This window comes from Octopus bimaculoides, chromosome 11 (genome assembly GCF_046866305.1).
Source record: "Octopus bimaculoides isolate indiv1 chromosome 11, ASM4686630v1, whole genome shotgun sequence".
NCBI classification, from domain to species: domain Eukaryota; kingdom Metazoa; phylum Mollusca; class Cephalopoda; order Octopoda; family Octopodidae; genus Octopus; species Octopus bimaculoides.
The window spans coordinates 45,229,200-45,246,452 of NC_142938.1; the positions used below are offsets into that span (position 1 = coordinate 45,229,200).

Genomic DNA, 17,253 nt, shown 5'->3' on the forward strand with positions numbered 1-17,253 from the left:
AGTTGATGTGTTCTAAACCCATGTAATCTTTAAGTAATGTATATATATATATATATATATATATATATATATATACAAAAATAAGAGGAATGACCATGATTCGGCATCTATTTCTAGCATATAGGGATCCACATTTGCTGGTCATTCCTCTTATTTTTGTATGTAATATAATTTTAATCCTCGGATTTTTTTATATGCTAGACTACTGGCTTTAATTGATTAATTTCAATTTCTACCCTCATTAATTAATTTATATATATATATATATATATATATATATATATATATATATATATATATATATATATATATATATAAACAAAATTAAGGGATCAGCAACAGGTTGCTTCACCACATACCGAAGTTCAGAAATAGCAGCTAAAAATGCTGAAGCTCCAACAGATAGCAGTTACCTGCAACTCAATATCATACCGATGAGGTAATGAAGAGCTTTTCCTTCTAAACCAGAAACATGTTTATGATTAACTATGGCTAGTTTAGTTCATTATTTTTTCTTCTTGTTTTGCCTATGTGAGTTGCGGGTAACTGCTATCTGTTGCTGATCCCTTAATTTTGTTTATAAATGTATAAGAACTTTTAAATAAGTTCCACACCGATAATGGTGCTTACATACCGAAGGGCTTGGTAAAAATTATTAATTGTTGATTTATTAATAAATTGATAATCCTTTACCCTTTTAATTGTAATATATATATATATATATATATCCATGCTTGAAACTCAGAGTACCAAGGAGTCTGAATCAAACTGTTTTAATCTCTGTGTGTGTGTGTGTATTAGTTGAACTATATACAACACTTGTTAGATATATAGAGATCTAAAGTAGATTTACAGGTGTATATTGAACATATTTTTCAAGTTTATTTCACTACTGAAACTAAGGTTCTTGGAAAAAATTTCATTGTCAGAAGTTCTCGTACCTATTTAAGAAACATTTTTGTTTACTGATTTTCTCTCTTTCATTTTCCTTTCCTTATTTGCATTCCTCTTTATTTCCTTGTGTTTCCTTTCTGTTTATCCTTCCTTGTATCATTTTTCTCCCCATCCTTTTACTTTCAATTTCTTAAATGTTTATCTTCATTTCTCTCTTTTCCTTTCTCTTTTTCATTCTATTTCCTTCATTTTTTTTTTTATGTCCCCATTTAAAAAAGATTTTATCTTTCTTCCGCCTTTCTCCTTCTTTCTCTCTATTTTTCTTTTCTCTTTCGTTCTTTTTTTCTTCTATTTCTAATTCATTAATCTTCAAATTCTGACTGTATTCTGAATGGTAAAGAATTTTCCCTCTGATAAGTCATTTTTGCTCTAATCTCTTTTTTACATTGCTATTTTGTTTTTGGTTTGTGTATTTTTTACTTTATTTTTGTTGTTGTTATGGCTATTTTCTTGTTTGAGTTGTATCACTTTTCATTAGGTTCTCTGTTTGCATCATTCTCTACTAAAAAGTAAAGCAACAGCAGCAGCAACTGCAAGAACAACAAGTTATCTTGGAAAATTGAGGGAGAAGAAAATACTATATGATATCTGTCAGAAAATACTATCTGATAGCAGACTGGTAGAAAGAAGAGGGGAAGGAAAACAGAAAAACAGACAGTATAAGGAAGAAAGGCTGAAGTAAGGAAAATGGAAATACAAAAAGAAATATTGGGAGTAGGGTATAACAGAAGAGAATGATAGAGAGAAATTGGAAATAAGGAGAAAGTAAGGCAAAGATTAGATGAATAATTAAGAGAGTGAGAGCATAAAAGAAAGAGATTGAACCAGAAATAGATGGAGCTTATGTATGTGTGTTTTTTAATTAATTAATTAATTAATTAATTACAAATGGAATGTGAGGCTAATCATTCCTACATTGTTGTTTCACTATGGCCAATTTACAATTCCATCTGCAACTACCACACACCTTAGTTATGAGCAAACTCAAAAACTATGCTTTAGATATTGGAGAGTTAAAAGCTCTAAGTATAAGTATGTTCTTTTAATTATATTTAACCAAATTTTCTCATTATAGTTCGAGTCAGTCTGTGGAGTTATTTGCTGTAAGCTGTACTTTAGAAAACTTTTACATATTTCTACTGTGCTTGCAGACCAAATTTGCTGCTCGTTTTTGAATTTTTTTTTTTCTTTGCCCAGAAACTTCAGTCTCTTCCATTTATTCTGTACACATATGGTAATATAACTAGCTGTATCAATAAATGGAATTGTGACACTATAACCATGATGTAAAAATCTGCAGGTTTTGAAACAATTGTCCTTAAATGTTCATATTTTCACTGATTTTGGATTATTTGTTCTATTTTCAGTCTTGGATGAACTATATTGAGAGTTTTATGAGGAATATTCCTTATTCCAGTATTCTATATTTCATTATCTTTTATGTTAGTGTGAATAAATTCTAAACCAGTGATATTTTTAAGCTCATATGAAGGTGGTCCTTCCTGTAAATAATATCATTGTATATTGATAGCTGTCAGTAAACTACTACTTTCCTATAAAATATCATCTATAAGCACAGGTATGGCTATGTAGTAAGAAGTTTGCTTCCCAATCACATGGTTCTAGCATCATTCCCACTGTGTGGCACCTTGGACAAGTGTCTTCTACTCTAGCTGCAGGCCAGCCAAGCCATGTGAGTGTATGTATGTGTATGTATGGTGTTTATGTTTGTCCCTCATTACAGCCTGAGAACTGGAGTTAGCTTGTTTACATCCCAGTAACTTACAGTTCAGCAAAAGAGACCATTAGAATAAATATCAAGCTTTAAAATAAAAAAAGCCTGAAGGGGGTTTGTTAAACTAAACCCTTCAAGGCAAGTGCTCCAGCATTGCCACAGTCCAATGACTGAAGCATGTAAAAGATAAATGATAAAGATATAACATCATATTTCATAAGAAAGTAGTTCTTCATTGACAGTTTTGCTTTGACATGTTATGTCTTCTCACACAAGCATGATGTTAAAATTTCTGTCCTTACTTGGGTATTTAGTAGTCTCATATACAGCACTCCTGCCTTTCCTATCACCAATCATATTATTTGATCGTATCTAATAACTTTTCCAAACCTCTCCTGTGTGTTCATACTGTTTTTACATTTGCATGAATATAAAAGGATGTCTCCAAGTTAAAAAAAGAGAGTAGCGAGCATCTAGATGTTTTGTATCTGCAGTTTATCTATCTATATATTTTTCATTCATTAGTGAAAATAGATCTCAATATTAACAACAATAATCAAGTTTGGAAAAGGGTTAAAAAATTGACATAAATCAACTAGGTAGTTCTGTAAATATGGGGAATTTTACATGAAATGTTGAAATTTGCAACTGTTTGTGGCAATAGAGGCCAGTTGGCAAAGTGGTTTGGGTGTTCAGCTATCTGCTTATAGCTCATAAGTTCAAATCAGCTGCTGGCATTTTGTTGTGTTTTCAGGTAGAACAGTTTATTGTACTTTACTTCAGTTTTCCTGGAATAAACTAATAATCTTATCTCCAGTCCTAAGCATCTCTTTGAACCTGTGCACAAAGAAAAAAATCATTAATAGGATCTTAATGTGTTATAGAACATTGCTGCCGTACTTAGCAGTAGGATTAGTAGAGCACTTTTTATCCCAATGGCATGGACAACATTCAGTTCACCTGATCAATAGCAGTTTTGGATTTATTCAGGTTAGTTACACATTGGTGACAGATGGTACTACTTGACAACAATATCAAGAGTTCAAACGCTATTGTAGTTATTGTACTGCATTTACTGGTGAAGTATATTATGATCCTATTTTCCTTGCTTTAATGAACTGAAGAAAAATCGTTAACTCTGCCACTGTGAAGTGAAGTGGTAAATGCATGGAAAGGGTGAAAGGATATCAGTTCAACTGCATAAATATTTTCCTGTACAAGTCATGTGATTGTTTTTTTTTTTCGTTTTTTTTCATCAAGATTATTGGGACTTACACCACTAAGTAGTTGAGAGGCATATTATGACCTGCCATAGTAACATCACTGCACAGCAGGCTGTGCCATAAAATTGAAATAAGCATTAAAAGACTCTAGAGCTCTTGTCAGTTATACGATGTTGTACATGAATCAACAACGGAACTGCTATGTAGAAGCTTGAGCTGTTAGAATTAGCAGCTACTTTTTTCTTTCTCAAACCATACCTTACTGTCTTGAAAATGGAAGAAGAGACAGTGCATTCTTAGACATACAAAACAGGAAATGGCCATGATTGGAATGCTTTTGTCTGATTGACCTGTGGGCTAAAAACACAATTACAGTATAACATTTTATATATCATACTTAAAGTAGATATATCATTAAGTATGATATATAGATTGCTATTTTAAACACATTCTGCTTCCATTACTAATAATGAACAATTACAATAGCTGAACTGTAAACTGTTGGTAGGAAGAGCACTGCTCTCAACAGTTTACAGAAGTTTTTCATAACATTTTAGTGCTGAACTCAAATCTTTGAAAGTTAGGTACCTTTCAAAGAATACAGTGATTAACTTCCATCCCAAAATATAAACTAAAGTGTTATGTCAATTAATAACAGTAAAAATTGTTTTGGCATTTAAATTTAATTATTTTAGCATTTAAATGTGTCTGGTTATGAAAATTCTGAATGCACAAAGTTAATGAGAAAAGACCAATACTTCAAACCAGAGTAAAATGCCGGATATGATTGTGAAAATTAAATAATTAAAAAGGAATGTAATAATACATTACGAAGGATATATCATACACACTTATTCATTAGTTATTAATATATCAATGGCCAAACAATCAAATTCAAAATTTGAATGTGTAGATAGAGGTTAAAATGTTATTCTTGCCGGTCGGGATACATGTTAGTGCCAAAGTATGATTTTGTATCAATTTGTATTTATAGGAATGTTCTCCTAATGGGAGGAGTGGCACCATTATATTGTTTTATATCCATTATTTGATGGTACGGTATATGATAGGAGATATATGTGTGTGTGTGTATATATATATATATATATATATATATAGGTGTGTGTGTGTGTGTGTGTATATATATATATATGTGTATATATATATATTTATATATAAGTATATATGTATATACATATATATATGTGTATATATATATATATATATATATATATATATATATATGTATATATATGTATATATATAAAAATATATATATATATGTATATATATATATTTATATATATGTATATATATATGTGAAGTATATTTGCCACTTAAATGTGGCTAGACCCTAAGGGTGAATGCTACTGTTGCTTTTAGCCCCAGGAGAACATCTCCTCCAGTTGGCTATTGACACACTTTCTGTGCCCTGTCGGTATTTGCAAAGGGAAGTCATCCTTCCCATCGTCGATCTGACGTGATACGCACGGACTCGAGTTTCTGGGTATTTACCCTTCGTCAGCGTATGACAATCACCGATCTTTGATGCGAAGGGCTCCCAATGCAAATACATATATACTTTTCCCAGTGACGAAAATTCACTGATCTCGAAAAAGTGTAAACAAGCAATGTTAAATCTCTGAACGAGGTATAAACAGTAACTGCACGACGTGAAGTATATTTGCCACTTAAATGTGGCTAGACCCTAAGGGTGAATGCTACTATTGCTTTTAGCCCCAGGCGAACATCTCCTCCAGCTGGTTATTGACACACTTTCTGTGCCCTGTCGGTATTTGCAAAGGGAAGTCACCCTTCCCATCGTCAATAGCCAGCTGGAGGAGATTGTCACATATTATATTACAGAGAAATTCCTTTATTTACACAATATTGAAGTCTCTTTCATTCTTTTGTTGTCTTATCATTACTATTAATATATATGTATATATACATATGTATTCGTATGTGTATATAAGTATATTTATATATATATATATCTCTTTTACTCTTTTACTTGTTTCAGTCATTTGATCGTGGCCATGCTGGAGCACCGCCTTTAGTCAAGCAAATCGACCCCAGGACTTATTTTCTGTAAGCCTAGTACTTATTCTATCAGTCTCTTTTGCCGAACCGCTAAGTTACGGGGATGTAAACACACCAGCATCGGTTGTCAAGCAATGTTGGGGGGACAAACACAGACACACAAACACACACATATATATACATATACATATATATGGCAAGCTTCTTTTCAGTTTCCATCTACCAAATCCACTCACAAGGTGCCATACAGTGGGACTGAACCTGAAACCATGTGGTTGTTAAGCAAGCTACTTACCACACAGCCACTCCTGCGCCTAATATATATATATATATATATATATATATACATTTTTATTCTTTTACTCATTTCAGCCTTGCGGCTGTGGTCTTGCTGGAGCACAACCATGTCTCTCTGACTTCCTGAGTCTGGGTGTTTCACATCACTACTCCTGTATGTGCCTTTGTCCCAGCTGTTGGTCCATCCGGTGGAAAGGAGGATGTCTAGTTCCATTTTGAAGACATCTACTCCCACCTTATGCAAATTTCTTAATTTTTGTGGCAGAACATTGAAGAGCTGTGGGCCTTTGAACCATAGACTATTGCAGTACCTGGTCCTGAATTTAGATGGAGTGGATGGTACCTTTGGTACAATACAATGGCGGCCAGTTCTGGCATTTGTATAACACTCAATACCAAAGTTAGGTACTAGCCCTTCTAGGGTTTTCTATATGAACATTATTGCATATCTCTCATGCCTTCGCTCCAGGGAGTAAAGCTGTAGTTTTATTAGCCTATCTCTATAGCTCATCCACTGCACAGTTTCAATCTTTTTAGTGTAGTGGTGTTGGACTGCTTCAAGCTCCGCTGTTAGTTTGGCACTATGCGGTGACCATAACTGGGAGCAGTAGTTCAGGCAGCTGAGAACAAAGGTTCTCCACAGGGTCATCACAGTTTCTTGGTCTCTTGTCTTGAAGGACCTCAGTATCCATCCTGCCAGTTGTCTGCACTTTGCTGCCATCTTGCTTATATGCATATGAAATGATGCATCATTGCACATACTGATCCCCAAGTCTTTCACTGCCTGTGACTATGGGATTGTAGTGCCTTGGGGTCCTGTAAATGTAGATTGTACTGTATTTGTGAGTTGATAGTGCAGTACTTGAAATTCTCCAGCATTAAGCTGCATGTTATTTATTTCAGCCCACTTGTATATTGAGTTTAGGTCCCGTTGTAAGTTTGTGACATCATCTTAGTTTTTTTTATTGCCTGTGATAATTTTGTATCATTGGCATAGCTAGTGACAGTGGCTGTCTGATTGACAAATAGTTTAGAAGCCTGCTACAGCGCACTGAAAAACACAGTGAGTATTAGTCATCCAAATATTTGGTAACTTATTGATGTAATTAAATGTGAGGGAAGGTTTGCCAGTACCAAATTGCAGAAGTTTATGCAAGGAGAAGAACCAAGCCAATAGTAAAAATACAGAGATATGAACCTGCGTATAAAAAATGTCATGGTAAAATATGATCGAAGCCAAAAAATTCTTTTTCTGAAAGCAATTGCACACAATCTTAAATTTTAAGAAAAAATAAATATGTAATACAGCAAACCTTAAAAATAAACGTTTTTTTTTTTTATTCAGATATTCGTTCTTCCATTTTTCCTATGATCTCAACGAATTGACCTGGGTACAAATTGATTGGACACCGTATATATATATATATATATATATATATATATATATATGTGTGTGTGTGTGTGTATATATATATTATATATATGTATGTATATGTTTGTGTGTCTGTGTCTGTCCACCTCCCACCATTGCTTGACAACCGATGTTGGTGTGTTTAAGTTCCCATTACTTAGCAGTTCAGCAAGAGAGATCGATAGAACAAGTACTAGGCTTACAAAGAATAAGTTCTGGGGTCAATTTGTTCGACTAAAGGCAGTGCTCCAGCATAGCCACAGTCAAATGACTGAAACAAGTAAAAGAATAAAAAAATCAAACTGATTGAGTAAACTAGAAAACATTCCCTCAAGAGCTACAAATTTTATCAGCTGTTCAACAAGAACAACATAAAAATGAGTTATCGTTGTATGAAAAGCATGAAATATGTCAAATGCAAAATGGAAGGAGCAGATAATCAATAGCCAAAACATAACTTTGCCTACTAAAAAGAAAATGCTTTGAGGGAAGCACAGTACTCCATACCAGTAACTCCTCCAATAACAATACATCAATGGGCAAAATATCAACATAAAACTCTTCAGAATGTTGCCTGCACCAGCTTATTTTATCACTGATAGATGGAGTATGACACAGGACTGTCAAAAAATATATTTTGAAATCGAGCAATAATGGATAAATTAACATTACAAAATATAAGATAAAGCCCCAGCATTTAGAAACGATTCCAAATATTTTGACTAATTTCAGAGTAAGTTTACATATTATTCACCACTTTACTCTAATATTGGCACAAGGCAATAATTTTGTGGTGGGACAAGTCAATTACATCGACTCCAGTGTTCAACTGGTACTTATTTTATCGACCCCAAGAGGATGAAAGGTAAAGTCAACCCTGGGGGCATTTGAACTCAGAATATAGTTGGGAAAAATGCTGCTAAGCATTTTGTCTGATGCACTATCAATTCTGTCAACTTGTTACATTGCTACTCTATTCTAATACTGGTTTCAAATTTTAGCACAAGACCAGCAGTTTTGGGGAAGGGCTAAGTTGATTATATCAACCCCAGCACTCAACTGGTGCTTGTTTTATTGACCCATGAAAGGGATGAAAGACAAAGTTGGCCCTGTCGGAATTTTAGAATGTAAAGATGGCTGAAATGCTGCTGAACATTTTGCCCAACGTTCTAACAATTCTGCCAGCTCACCACCTTGCCTTACTCTAATATTAAACAAAAGAAACAAACTTATTTTTTAACATGCTGACACATGTCCAAATTCTTTCTCATGAACTTCAAAACAGATCTTTCTGATACATTATGGGAAACAATCAATGTCAAAGTGCAGCAAAAGCAATGTAAGCTATTATTAATAATTTCTTCTCAAACCAGTGGTGATGTAAAGTTGACCAAAACGCCTGTTAGATTAAATCATGCTTTGGATAATAATCTGATCCTGCTTGCATTACATATGAATAAAATATATAGATATACATAGATATGTAATTCATACATAAATATTTATTTATATGTGGGTGTGAGGTGCAGGCATGGCTGTGTGGTAAGAAGTTTGCTTTCCAACCAGATGATTTCAGGCTCAGTCCCATTTTATGACACCTTAGGCAAGTGTCATCTACTGCAGACCCAGGCCAACCCATGCCTTATGAGTGGATTTGGCAGACGGAAACTCACAGAAGCTTGGAAGATATCTTGACCATTGCTTTTTGAGCAATTAGTCCCTGTCAGCATGTATGTATACAATTATGTGCTTTGACTGCAGCATTAGAGTGTTTAGCTCTTATTTCTAGCTATGTAGGTGTTTCTAACACCCGCAGTCATATTTAATGACGGTTATAGTTTTCCTTTATGGTATACATTGCTTACTGCTACTTACATTAATTATGTGTGTGTGCATGTGTACGTGTGTGTGTTACAGGTGAGGATTGGTGACAGGAAGCGCATCCAGCTGTGGAAAATTCACTTCAACGAATTCCATAGATGCTTTCAGCTTCCACTCTGTAAAGTGGTTGGTATTAGGAAGGACGACATCCAGCTGTAAAAACTATGTCAAAATTAACAGTGGAGCTTGGTGCAGTCCTCTCGCTTACTACCTCCTGTCAAACTGTTCGATCCATGCTAGCATGGAAGATGGATGTTAAATGATGATGATGATGATGATGATATGTTTTTATATATATATATATATATATATATAAACGAAACGCCTAGTTTAGAATAGAGACAGCTGATGAAGGAAAAGTTCCATAAGTGACTTGTCTGTTTTCCTTTGTGTTCATTCTGTTGTCTGTAAAAAAAGTCCATTTTTAGTGCTTTGTTTATGTTCCCATTCCTTTATTGTCCACGTTTTTTGACGTCCTGTACCCGGATATGCATCTATATATACATGTAGATGTAGGTATGTACATATATGTATGTATACATGCATATGCTCATATATCATTTGTATTATTATATTTATATATATATATATATATATATATATATATATAAACACCTAGATATATATAGACATATATCAAAACATATGTAGATATATATATATATATATATAACATGTATATATATAAACGTGTGTGTGTGTGTATATTTATATATATATATACATACACACACACACACACACACACACACACACACACACACTCACTATATATATGTGTGTGTGTATACATAGTCAAACATTCATACACAGCACACATATCAACATGATGTTTTGTTGTGTATTTTGAAATCGTCTTATCTACTGTTAAAAGGAAATGTTTTAGATAAATCTAAAAGATACAATGAAATTGTTATTTCCTTCTGTTTTGTTTGTTTCACCAAGTGATTTTTGGAATGTTATACCAATGCTACAAAATGTTCCCATGAATTGATAAGATACTTATCCTCTTTCTGTCTTCAATATCTGAGTTTTGTTATTGTTTTCGTTGATAGTTTTCAAGAACAATGGTAGAGTATTTTATTGTAGTTAGTCTTTGCTTCAACTCTTTACCTCTCATCGATCTGAGGATGAAATACTGCATCAGAAATTATTGTTACCCATTGCTTGAATGTTAATTTTTCTTCCTTGTCGTCAGTATCACGGTCATCATCGCTGCCGCCACCACCATCGTCGTTATTACCACCACCACCATCATCATCATCATCATCATCATCATCATCATCATCATCATCATCATCATCATCAATAACTACATCCCCATTATCTGACAATTGTTTTACTATACCAGTATGGATTAAATAATTTTGCTATGCAGAATGTATGTATGCTATGTTCTTATCTTAACTCTAAGGCTTAGTTAATATTCACTTGTCAATCTTTACTATTTTCCAAGTCTTTGTGTCATGACTACTACATGTATGTTCCATCAAGCAAATCATACCATCATTCCATTTCACATGCACAGTCTATCCACATTGCATGAGGTTACAACATTTACATGGTGGCATATGACATTTCTCCTGAAATAGATTAAAGCAATATTATAACACATAAATGCTTCACCTCCTGTATACCCAGTACCACAATATATTAAATCCCAAACTAGTGCTACATGACTAGAAGCTCTACCAACGTTGCCAAGGGGAAATGTTTGTTGTTTAAATATTACAACTCAAATATGATGATAAATTAATTTCTCTACTTTTGTTATAAAGCTTCATGCATTTAGTGTATTTAGTGCTTACGTGTCACTGACATATATCATCATACTTTCCTGCAGCTTCATCATAATATTTCTTTACCTCATAGCATTACCCGTATTACATAGATTAAAAATTTATGGACTGTTTCTAGCCAGCCATGCAATCAGTTAATGGTCTTTGGTGAAATGGTAGTGTGAACTCTTAACAATTCTAGCACATCTGGTACATTAAACTCTTTTGATTCCTCAGTAACCATACTAATGGTGGTTATATTGCTTTTGCTTGTCTAGATAGTTTATATTAACTATACAGTGTAACTACCTATCTATTTGGCTTCATGAATTGCAAAGTGTAGAAAACTCAATGTAGTAAATAATTAGCTTTGGATAAATGATATATATATGTTCATGTATTTGTTATATTTGGTCTTCACTTCAGGTTTATTATTATTATTTTAGTTCCTTTGTCAAAGCTCTTTTGTCACACATCCTGTGACCTCTTTGGTGACTCACTATCCAATGTGGTATACCACAGAAAGACAAAATGGAATAAACAGGACAAGAGGAGACATGTGGGATAGAGAGTCACTGAAGAGCTCACAGGATGTATGATGAAAGAGCTTTGACAAAGAAACTAAAATAATAATAATAATAAAGCTGAAGTAAAGACCAAATATATAGTGCGTTGTTCAGCAGGTACTTATTTTATCAATCTAGAAAGGGTGAAATGCAATGTTAACCTTGGCAGAATTTGAGCTCAGAATGAAGAGACAAATGAATGAAATGCTGCTAAGCATTTTTCCTGTTGTGCTAATGCTTCTGCCAGCTTACCACCTTCATATTGCTAACTATGAGGTGGTATCAAAAGGTTCCCAGACTATTTATGTTTAATAAAAAAATAACTTATTTACCTAAGTTTTGATGTCATCTTCAAAACATTCGTTTTGTGCAGTAATACACTGATCCCAGCATCCCTGTCACTTTTGGAATCTGGCCTGGAAGTTGTTTTCCATAAGTGAGGACCTGTGATTCACTCTGAATCTCGACAACAGTGTTAAAATGGCACCTTTTGAGCTGTATTTTCATCTTGGAGAAGAGATGGAAATTCACAAGTGCTAAATCTGGTGAATAAGGTGAGTACAGAAGTGATACTATGTTGTTTTTGGCAAGAAACTCATGAGTGAAGAGAGCTTGGTAACAGAGTGCATTGTCATCATGAAGAATCCAATTCTTCATGCTCCACAGATCTAGTCACTTCCACCAAATGTCCTCCCTCAAACACTTCAAAACATTGCAGTAGAACTCTCAATTAATGGTTTGGCTCTGGGGGACAAATTCTTAATGCACAATACCATATTTCTGGGGGTGATGCTCATGGCAGGTCTTCCAAGGACATTCTTCTGCTTTTGAAGTGCCCATGCTACTCAAAACATTGTGTACGCCTTGTCACAGTAAGTTTGCTGAAGTATGCTCAATGTCTCTGTAGCTAACTTCCCAAGTTTAATGCAAAATTTCATGTTAGCTCTTTATTCCTGTCCATGACAAAATCACAGACTACACATAAACAAAAGTTTCACAACTTGTGAAGTAAACACAATGATGTCGCTCAGCACACTGCCTCATGAAGGTCACTCACTGCATGCACAACCATGCACTGCCATCTGTTGGCGCACTACAGAACTAGTACAGGAACTTTTTGATACCACCTCATATTAAACTCACTCCTCACTACCTACCAAGGTTAATTATAATTTTCATTCATTAATCAAAATTTTAGGTTGTCTCCTTTGCCTTTCTTAACCAGAATTTGTCATTAGTTAATGACTGTTGTCATCACTTAATGTAATTTTAATTCAAATTGCTTGGCTTACTTACACTATATCTGCTGTTGCCTACCTCTCTATTGTATTTTCAAGCAGTAGGCACCCCTAGACATATTTCCTCAGTCATTCTGTACATAATGTGTGTGTGTGTGTGTGTGAGAGAGAGAGAGAGAGTAAGTCACAGTATAGTTCCAAGAATACTTAACCTGATATCAAATTTAGATAATAACTATGATCAGATAATGATGATGATAATGTTGACAATCACTTGAATTATACTCTTAAATACCTTCTTTACATAGTCAAGAAAAAGCAAGAGTTCAAGTTGAGTCTTTTAGCTGTAAGTTGATGTACAATTATGTTTGCTGGCATTGCAATGTTTTTTTTATTGTTTTGTTTTTTTTACCAGGTCTATTATGCTATAGTATGTATTCCCTCTTCATGTTGAATATTGGTTTCAAATTTTGGCACAAGACCAGCAGTCTTGAGGAAGGGGCTAAGTTGGTTACATCGACCCCAGTGCTAAACTGGTACTTATTTTATCAACCCTCAAAGGATGAAAAGCAAAGTCAACCTTGACAGAATTTGAACTGAGAATGTACAGACAGATGAAATGCCACTAAGCATTTTGCCCTGCATACTAACAATTCTGCCAGCTCACTACATCAAGAAAAATATGGAATGCTTCATGAATTTACATGTTATTCTTGCACAGGGGCGATGCTAATGTCCTCTGTATCATTCTAATTCTAGTATATGTACAGCCAAAGCTAGTACTTTCATATTATCACACAAAACAATACTATCACACAAAATATTATCACACAGAATATCGTCACACAAAACAAACTGTTAACATCATTCTGTCTTTCCTTCACTATTATTACTGGCAGACTTTAGATCATGTAGGTGTATTTTTACCCACTCCAATGTTTACACACGGCCAGTCATATGTCGCTCTGAGTAGAGCAATGGACTCCAGTAATTTGAAAATTAGTGTCGACCAAACAGAAAATGTCATCTCCAAAGACATTTTGTAATCATATTGGTATTATTGAAAGGAATGTGATTCATAATTTAAATAAGGAAATTTGTGAACTTTGAATGTATAAGAGTATAAACAAACATAAAATAGTGTAAACAACTAAAATAAAAGTATATCTAAATAACATTTCTTCTTAATACTCTTTATGTAGTGGTCGAAGGAAGCTCTGACTTTCATTAAGAGTGGTCCACATAACCATTCGTGATACAGAGGCTGGGAGCCTATTTCAGTTCAGGAGTGAATCGTCATCGCATGTCACTTAGTCGCAAACACATATCAATAGATATGACCAACTATAATGTGATTTCTCTAAGACATCACCCAGTGTGATTCCCCAAGAGACTTAGCAGTGGCTTATAACTGTCACTAACTAAAAGTGTGGCCTATCAAAAAGATTCTGAACTTTTCACTGGTCCATGTCAACACCAGTACCTCTTTTTTGATATGACCATATCTCTGCCCAACTGATGTAAGAGATCTGGAAGCATAATTGACAGGCCTCCATTCCTCATTCTGTTTCTGTTGAAAATAAACACTCCCAGTCTGAAACTGGATGTATCTGCTGACACTTAACATCTCCAAACTATTCATGATTTGGGTTTGGTTGGCTCTCCAGAGCCAGTGATTTTTCATATGCAGCAAGTCTCTTAGGAGTTTCACCTTTTCTGCTAACTTAACTTTCCTGATATATCATTCCCAGGAAGCTACATGGCTAACTTACATTGGGGGGCTCCTGCATATCTCTTACTTATTGTTGTGGTTTTACTTGAGTCTGACTTTACTTGTTTATTTGAAATGATGTGACCCAGGAAATTAACCTCCCACTTATATTCCCCTAAGTTTAGAATTATTCCTGCATTCTCAATTTCTTCAGCATCACATGAAGTCAAGAGCCAAGTTCCTTCTGTGTACACCATCATATAACTACATCATCTACATTTCAAAGAATGTCCTCTAAACTCTCTGCAGCCTCTGCAACAATTCTATTTGTTGCTTCTTTATATTAAAGCATACTTTTCCACATACCACATTCTTCAATAAAAAATACAATTAATTTAAATTTGACTTGTATTTCATGATGAGATAAAACATAGTGTAAGTTAAGTGCTGGGGGATCAGTTTAATTCTCCCAAAACTTGTAGCTTTATACAGTGTTAGAAATCAATATTTATTTAGTTGTATTGCTTTATCTCCTATATTGAAATCCTATCAGTTTAATTTGCCTTTCATCTCCCCATGATCAATATAAAAAAAAATACTAGTCATGTGCTGGTGTCATTTCAATCAACTATATGTCTCACCTTTATAAGTTTATGGCCGTGTGCCACTGTGAAAAACAAATCGTTATTCCACTTATTTTCTATTTTCTATTTTCACCTTGATAAGTTTACAAATTTGGAACAAATGAAATGACTGCAAACAATGGCTGATTCTTTCATATGACCTTATATCTCTTTTGGCTTCATTAGTTAAACTTTCTCAGTGCTTTATTGTCTTTATAAGTTGAGTACTAGATAATCGGTCTAGCATGAAAGCCTTGGCTATTGTTCTCAGAAAGATGCATTGTAACACTTTTGATGTGTTGTGAAGAAGCTGAGAATTTCAGATTAAACCACCTGCTTCTAAACTATACAAAGATCCTTACTTGCTGAGTTAATTTTGACATTAAAATCAATATCTCAATTATTATTGGTTTACAGTTCTCAAAATAGCTTAAAGCTATTTATCTCACCTTAATGACATAGTTTTCAGCTGAAAAACAAGAGTGATTCCATCAAAAGAGCCAAAGAAAAGAAAATCAAATACCATTATTTTGAGCCATCATCTGTCATTAGAGAGAGAGAATGTGTGTGTGGAAGGGATGTTGTGTTCATTCAAAGATGTTACACACTACCACGATATCATACATTATTTATTATTAACAAACTACATTGTTTAGTTAACTAGCAGCTGCATTCATGTACCTTTCAACATAGGTGCAATCACATTCATGTGAAATGGAAGAAAATCTATATTCATTTTTATGTATGTTTATGTACATAAAGCACACACACATTTGTAACTTGGAATATTAAGATTTATCTTTGCAGAAATTTAATTAAGACTTTCTTTTTGTGATTAGTTTTTCATTTCTTGTCGTATATTTAAGTTTTATAAATGTAATAATATCTTGAAATAGTGTAAATTTATTGATGCAAGCAAGGGATGAGTATGGAGAGAGGCAAACAAATGTGAGGTTTAAACTGAAAAAGAAATATGTGAATAAGCATTGAAATACCACCACTATCGTCACTATCACTGTTTTCATCAACATCAGCTCAAACAAGACAGTCTCCCTCAAATCATCATTATCATTTTAATGCCTACTTTTCCATGTTTGCATGAATCAGACAAAAGTATGTTGGAGCAGAGTTTTCTATGGATGGATGTCCTTTCTATTGCCAACCATTATTTGTTTCTAAGTGGAGTAATAATTCTTTCTACTATAGGTACAAAACCTGAAATTTTGTGGGAGAGGATTAGTCAATAATATCAACCCCAGTACTCAACTGGTATTTATTTCAACCCTGAAAGGATGAAAGACAAAATCAACGCTTGGCAGAGTTTGAACTCAGAACATAAAGACTGATGAAATGCCGCTAAGCATTTTGTCAGGCATGCTCAACAATTTTGCCAGCTCGCTACCTTTCAGTGGAATTATAATCACGATGTGCCTATGTGGAGAACTGGAAACAAACAAAAACAGGGAAACAACAACTGGAAGCAAACATGAACAAGTTTTTTGTCTATAAAGATCATGCAACATGTCAAGACATGCCAAGAAACCTGGACATGCTTTTAGAGTGGACTGCAAGCAAATGGCACTATTACCAAAGCTGTTGTTTACAAACAGCAAGTGAACATATGTAGACAAAGGAAATGGAAACTCTCTCTCTCTCTCTCTCTCTCTCTTTTCTCTCTCTCACTCTCTCTCTCTTATATAATGATATTTTTTCAATAGAAATATTACCCTAGTAGGCATGTTCTTCCAGCAATTTCCAGTTTGTACCCTTCTTCTCGTGTATAGCCCCCTCCA

The 17,253-nt window shown here is 34.1% G+C and overlaps 1 protein-coding gene and 1 non-coding gene across 2 annotated transcripts in view; one reads left to right on the top strand and one right to left on the bottom strand.

Annotated features, from left to right (window-relative positions):
* Positions 1–17,253, top strand: part of LOC106879834 (DNA repair protein XRCC3) — a 198,497-nt gene that overhangs the window by 45,518 nt on the left and 135,726 nt on the right. The window lies entirely within an intron of this gene.
* LOC128249135 (U6 spliceosomal RNA) lies at positions 13,803–13,909 on the bottom strand. The gene has a single exon (XR_008265256.1). It is a non-coding gene; the product is annotated as a U6 spliceosomal RNA (small nuclear RNA).